Genomic DNA, 6,511 nt, shown 5'->3' with positions numbered 1-6,511 from the left:
GTTCAACCCATCATGTTTCGTTCGAATTTTACCTTCTTTTGTTTTATTGAGTGCATCTGAGTCGACACATGTAAAGGAGAGGTGGTCTTTGATTTCCCCAAAAGCCAAAAGAACAATTTTATTTTAATTTTATTTTCTAAGCAAAGTGGAGAGACTTGAGACCTAAGAAAGAGACTGCAGATAAATGATAGAGAAAAGATGATGTACTTGACAGCAGCCATGGTTTGATGTGGACCATTTAAAAGAAAGTACATTCCAAGGGAGCATCTTCAATAGATTTGCAAAAAGTTAAATTCATTCCATATTCAGCTATTAGACATCAAAATATCATTATAATAAATTAGTTAAAATCTAAATATTTGAACTTTAGCTACAGTGAATATTAAAATTATTTTCAAATTTGTTAGTTATTATAGATATATCAAATGTATATTTTATCATTTATTTCTCTCCATACTTTCATGTCTACTTTTAAGTTGAACGAAAATAATGTTACCACGTGATATTTAGGGGGCATGGCTTCAAGTAAATAAACTATTGAGGGGGTACGACTTCAAGTAAATTAATTACTTTCAAATAAATGTCTATATTTTCTAAGTGACTATTAATGCACGGCTTCAGTTTACTCAAAAAAAAAAGCCATTAATGCACAGCTCATGTGCTGGGGGCCTCGCATGGTACTAGACCTTTTTTGTTTTGTTTAGAATATGATTACTAATTAACATATTTTAATTAGAATATGATTACTAATTAATATATAATAGGTAAAATGGTAAAATATGATAAATTAAATTAAATTAATAAATAAAAAATTAAATATTTTTTTAATTATTTACTCATTATTATATAATGAATAAATGGATAATCCAATATGAGGATTTGATGTGAATAGACAAAATCAAATTTATCTTATATTATTTTATTGTTATATAAAGAAAAAAATAGATATTCTAATGTGGAGACTTATGTGAATAGAATAGTGAAAAGTCAAATTCATTTCATATTTATTAAAAGTGTCATTTAGTTTTGACTAATCCATTTAGGATGCTTAATAAGAAGAAGAAAAGTCATTGAAAGAGGATATGGGGGCTCTAGATACCTATTTGTGATTAACTAAGGTTGCGTTTGGATGATGAAATGAGTTGAGTTCAGATGATAAAATATTGTTAGAATATTATTTTTTAATATTATTAATATTTTAAAATTTAAAAAAGTTGAATTATTTATTATATTTTGTGTTGAAATTTAAAAAAATTATAATGATGAGTTGATATGTGTTTAGGTTCCAAACATACCTAAAAGTCATTGAAAAGAGGATATGGAGGCTCGAGGTGGTCATTTTCCCCTCCACCCAAACCTCCCGTTCACCCGTCCCCTCTAATGGGCAGGTGGATTTTTTAGCTCACTACATAGTCTTAGCCAAACTAAACCCTATATTTAAGATTCAACTCTTAAATCTTAAAATCTATTTCCTCACTTTTCATATTCAAATCTCAAGTCGTAGATCAAACTCTCATTACATAGGTCTAACTATAATTTTCTTTTTTCTTTTTTTTCTTTTTAAAAAAAAGGTATGCACTAATGTAGACCCCCTTATGCACGATCATGGCTTGGCTGTGTTTTTGCACAAAGACCTATTGACAAAGTCGTGATTGTGGGTTTTAAACCCCGTACCCGCGGCCACAACTAGGTCGTGGGTCGCAGAGTCCCTTACTTGCGACCTCGGCTTGGCTATTGGTTTGCATAGAGACCTTGGTTGTCGGCTGTAGAGATCCAAGAAGAAGAAAAAAAAAGAAGAAGAAAAGAAGGCTTGAGGAGAAGGTGATGGAAAAGATGTCTAGAATTTGGGCAAGTGAAACCTAGGCAAGCTACCCGCTTGCTTATACAATTTTTACGTCTTAAATCTGCTTGCTCGGTACCCCCTTAGGGAGCGGGTGAGAGTATGCTTGGCAGGTTGATTATAGGGACCTACCTAGCACCCGTAGTTAGGGCCGGATATATGTATAACAAAATAATATCAACAATGATAGATTATCATATTACTATTTATTACTATTCTTTTTGTATTTAATTTTTTTTAATTTTTTATTTTACTTAATAATTAAAAAAGTGAGTATTAATAAAATTATATATTTTTTTAATTTATTTTCTTGAGTTTTTTACAACACCACCATAAATAGTGTATAAGTAAAAAATAATACTATATACAGTTGTAGAGTGTATAAATATCGCACAATCATCTTGAAAAAGAATAGAGTCTACTATTTATTATTTTTTATGTGAATCTCATATTTATTCATTTCTTTCAAAAAAATTACGTGACATTTACACACTTTATAATTACAAATATCATTTATCATAAGTAACAGAAGTAATGGGATTTGGGATTTTCAAGGTTTATGGTCATGTACTATGCTCTATAACCTTATTATTTTCTAACTCTTTGGGTCAATTATTCGAGCTTTATTATATCTAACAGGACTGTCAGAGCTCCTGCTAAATCAGATCACTTGGGTTGAATTTAATAATATCACATTTTTCAATGGCCATAATTTCAACTTTCATTTACTTACCAAAAATTATATTTTTTACAGTCATATTTCCAACTATTTCGGTATTAATGATCAAAGTCTCTCTAACAAATAGAACATTTTTCTCTTCAGTTTCATCCACCTTAACCTAAATTTCTCTTTCATTCATCGTAGAGCTATTGTTAAAGTAATTTTCGTCCAGTAGAGACTTGGCTTCATTGATTTGTGCAAATTAAGAGTACTAGTCCCGTTTAGATAATGAAATTATTTTATTTCATTTTATCTCATCATTACAACTTTATCAAATTTTTATATAAAATATAATAAACTTCAATTTCAACTGTTAAAAAATAATATTTTAATAATATTTTATTCAACATTTAATTTTTATCTAAAATTATTTTATCTTATTTTACTATTCAAACCGCACCTAACACTAGTGCCAACATCTATTTTTCATAACTGAAGTTCCTTATGGCTTATTGTTTATGGCTTGGGAAAATCAGGAAGGGTGATTATTGGAGCTTGCATCATAATTGGTAGCTTTAACCTTTCGAAAGCTTACTTGGCATGAGTTGACCAAAGGAAATAATGTTTCTTTAACAGCTCAGCCATTGTCTTGTAATTCTCCGTAGCCTCAAATGATTTTTCTGTTTTTTTTTTTTTTTTTTTTTTAAGCAAATGATTTTTCTGTTACAGCATCTAAAGCCAAGAAATCCACGTGGCTCCTTAAAGTTAAAGATAGTTGGCTTAGGCCAAGCAATCATACGGACTTTTTCTGGGTCCAACACAACAACTTCAGGAGAAATAATATGACCCAAATAGCAAATTTTGGGTTTACCAAATGAACACTTATCTCTTAATATTGGAAAAACCTATTCAACATGTTCTAAAAAAGCAACGAAGTTGGGATTAGAAAAGCTAAACGGCATTACTACTAATTGGTAATGATAATGGTGGGTTCAAACTTCGAAATGTTGTCTTCTCAACATCTAGTGGATTTATTCTAATATGATATCCGCAAATCAAGCTAGAAATTATATCTAGGCTCCATGCAACCCTTCTGAGTGTTCATCAATCACAAAAATGGGAACTTGTCTATAAATGATGACGTGATTTAAAAACCGAGAAGCCCAAAGTACTTAATGAATCATCTCTTCTTAATGAATAATATAGGAGAGGAATAGGGAACGTAACATACTAGTCATAGATTTAGAGTATATAAATAAATCTTCTAGTTAATTTTTTTTTTCTATTATTATTATTAATCAGATTTTATATTTATTTATTTTAATAATTTATATTATAATTATTTTGTTTGAAATTACTAGAGTTTTGTGTTATTACTAATAACTATTACTAGATTTTAACAGATTTTACAAATTTTGGTTTGAATTCAAATCTTAGTTTCTCCTATCTCTACCGAACCTCATCTCTTGATTTTAGCCTCAGAAATAAACACTATAAACCTCCAAACCCGTACGTTTCTCAGTATTAGTTGTTAACATCCTAAGTGAAAACCGACTCTGTTGATGAGCAATTTCTCCACTCCGCACGTCTCCACCCTCATGCTCATGCACGTCTCTACTCCTCTAGGTTCCCTTTTATTTTTTTTTCTCAATCATCTACATTTATAAATTACGCTTACCCCTTATACGAGAAGAGAAAACTTGAAGCCATGAGCCACCCACTGCTGAACTCCTCCACACCGTGAGCCTTCCCCCACTCTGAACCACCCTTGCTAGGCCAAGAGCCCCCAAACACAGTAAGCCTCACCGTGCCCCACCCTCTTCACGGAACCATTTTGGTGAACCTCTGCTTTCCACGTCCGAAACAAAGCCGTCGTCTCTCCTCCACGGTAGCCACCTCAAGAGACGCCGAACTACCTCTCCGACGACACAGAGTTTGTTGGCCATCCCTTTCCGTTGCACCCACTCCCTTCCGGTAAGCCCACCACCGTCGGTCACCATTTTTCTTCTTTTCTAAAGTCTTTCGGTTTACAGTTCTCTCCTTGCTCAGGAAACCAGCTGCGTTGCCGTCCACTTCCAGTCACCCCGCAGCCATCGTGCCTTGCAGCCCCTCTCGGTGAGTCCCTTGTTATCGCACCTCTCTTCGTATCCTTTGTTTTTCTTTTTCACAGTATTAGTCGGCTTTAGTTCTTGTTTCTAGTTGCTTCATACACGTGTTGTGAGTTTTTACACAAATACCCTTTAGGCTTTAACTCATTGCCTTGTAACTTTCCTATATCTACGATGAAGATTATTTTAGGGTTATTACGTTGCTACCCTTGGGTTATAAGCCATGGCAGATTACTTGGACTTGATTTTATCATACTTATATTGTGAGTTAAGTTTATTCTGAAAGGTTATTGACTTGTAATCTTGGGCTTAATCTTATTTTATTTCAACAACAGTTTTAGTAATTTTATTGGGCTTAATATTTTAAAGGTCAGTTTTTAATTAAATAAATATATTAGTCAAATGCTATTTCTATAAGGAAGTGTTTAAAGAATTTGAAATATATTTTAAAGTATATTATCAAGTCTAATATTTTGTTAATATTCCTTTGTCTATTTAGTAGAATTTTAATAAAGAAACATGTTAAGAATATTTAAATGATATTATTATTTCTTGTTCAATTATGTTAATTATAAGAAAGGCAACCTATTTTAAGAATTGAAGTTTTTATGACTTATTTTTAATAGAATTGATTATACCTCAAGTATTATACTAAGTTATATTTTGAAAGTAAGATTATGCTATTAGTATTGTAAATAATTTAAGATATAAGTATTCATTGATTTTTATGATAAACATAATATTTATTTGATTATGTTCTACGATGTGAATTTAATTTAGTAGGATATTAGTATATATTGTTTCCAAACAGATTTAGTGATAGTTATTATTGCGTATAGGTGTCGAGTTACAAAGTGATATTCAAGAAGAAGCGCAGCGAGGTAAGTAATTTAATCACAAATTAGGATTATCACAGTTCAGCTTATACATAAGTATTATTCAAGCCAGTTCATTTCCAGCCATTATTTATGCACCACTCATGTCATATGCAAACATATCATCCAACATAGCATACGATTATATCATTCCGTATCATGTTTAAATTCAAAAATTATGATTATGTATGTATTATGTCATGCATCTCATGTGTATAAGACACATAAGCTATTCTAAGTTCAAGTACAAGATAAGATAAGATCAGTTAATAAGATGATCATTCAGATGCATGGTACCAATGCAGTTCAGTTTCAGGGTGGGTGTGCAAGCCATGGGCTCAAGCGTGGTCCACCATAGTATGCTAGAATACTATCAGTGGCTCCCCTCGCGGCCGCGGGACGTGGGGTCGGTGCGCAATCTGGCACATAGAGTTAAGTGTGTTGGCCAGTCAAATAAATCAGTTAAATCAGTTAGATCAGTCAGTTAATTCAATTAAATCAACTATGCATAACATAAGCATCAGTATGAAAAGTCATGAATTTAAACTCTCAGCATGAATTTTTTTATGAAAACCTTATGTTTATTATGTTTACATTGTGATGGATTTCTTACTGAGTCTTCGACTCATTCTAGTTTGTTTTCATGTTTTTAACCACCTAGGTGAGGATGATGAATACTAGCAGGCAGGCCAGGATTAGAAGGGGCAGTTAATTTTAGTTTCAGACTTTCTAAAATAAAATTTACTTTTATGACATGAATTTATTCAGTTTATTCATTTAATGTTTTTGGAAGACATTTTATTAGACCTTTTCTACAAAATAAATTTCTAATTTCATTTATGAAATATGAGATCTCTTGCCGAGTTTATTTTTTATGAAAAATACGTGACATTCCTAGCATACGGGAAGTGAGTGTTACATGGAATGACTTTTGATTCCAGTACTCACTGTACCATGCTCTGGTTTTAATAGTATTTTGTGGTCATGGCCACATTCTAAAGGTAGCCTCTTTAGGCTCTTGAAATAG

This window comes from Juglans microcarpa x Juglans regia, chromosome 4D (assembly GCF_004785595.1).
Source record: "Juglans microcarpa x Juglans regia isolate MS1-56 chromosome 4D, Jm3101_v1.0, whole genome shotgun sequence".
In the NCBI taxonomy this organism is placed as follows: Eukaryota; Viridiplantae; Streptophyta; class Magnoliopsida; order Fagales; family Juglandaceae; genus Juglans; species Juglans microcarpa x Juglans regia.
The sequence above is the reverse complement of the archived record's forward strand: the minus strand, read 5'-3'. Positions refer to the sequence as shown.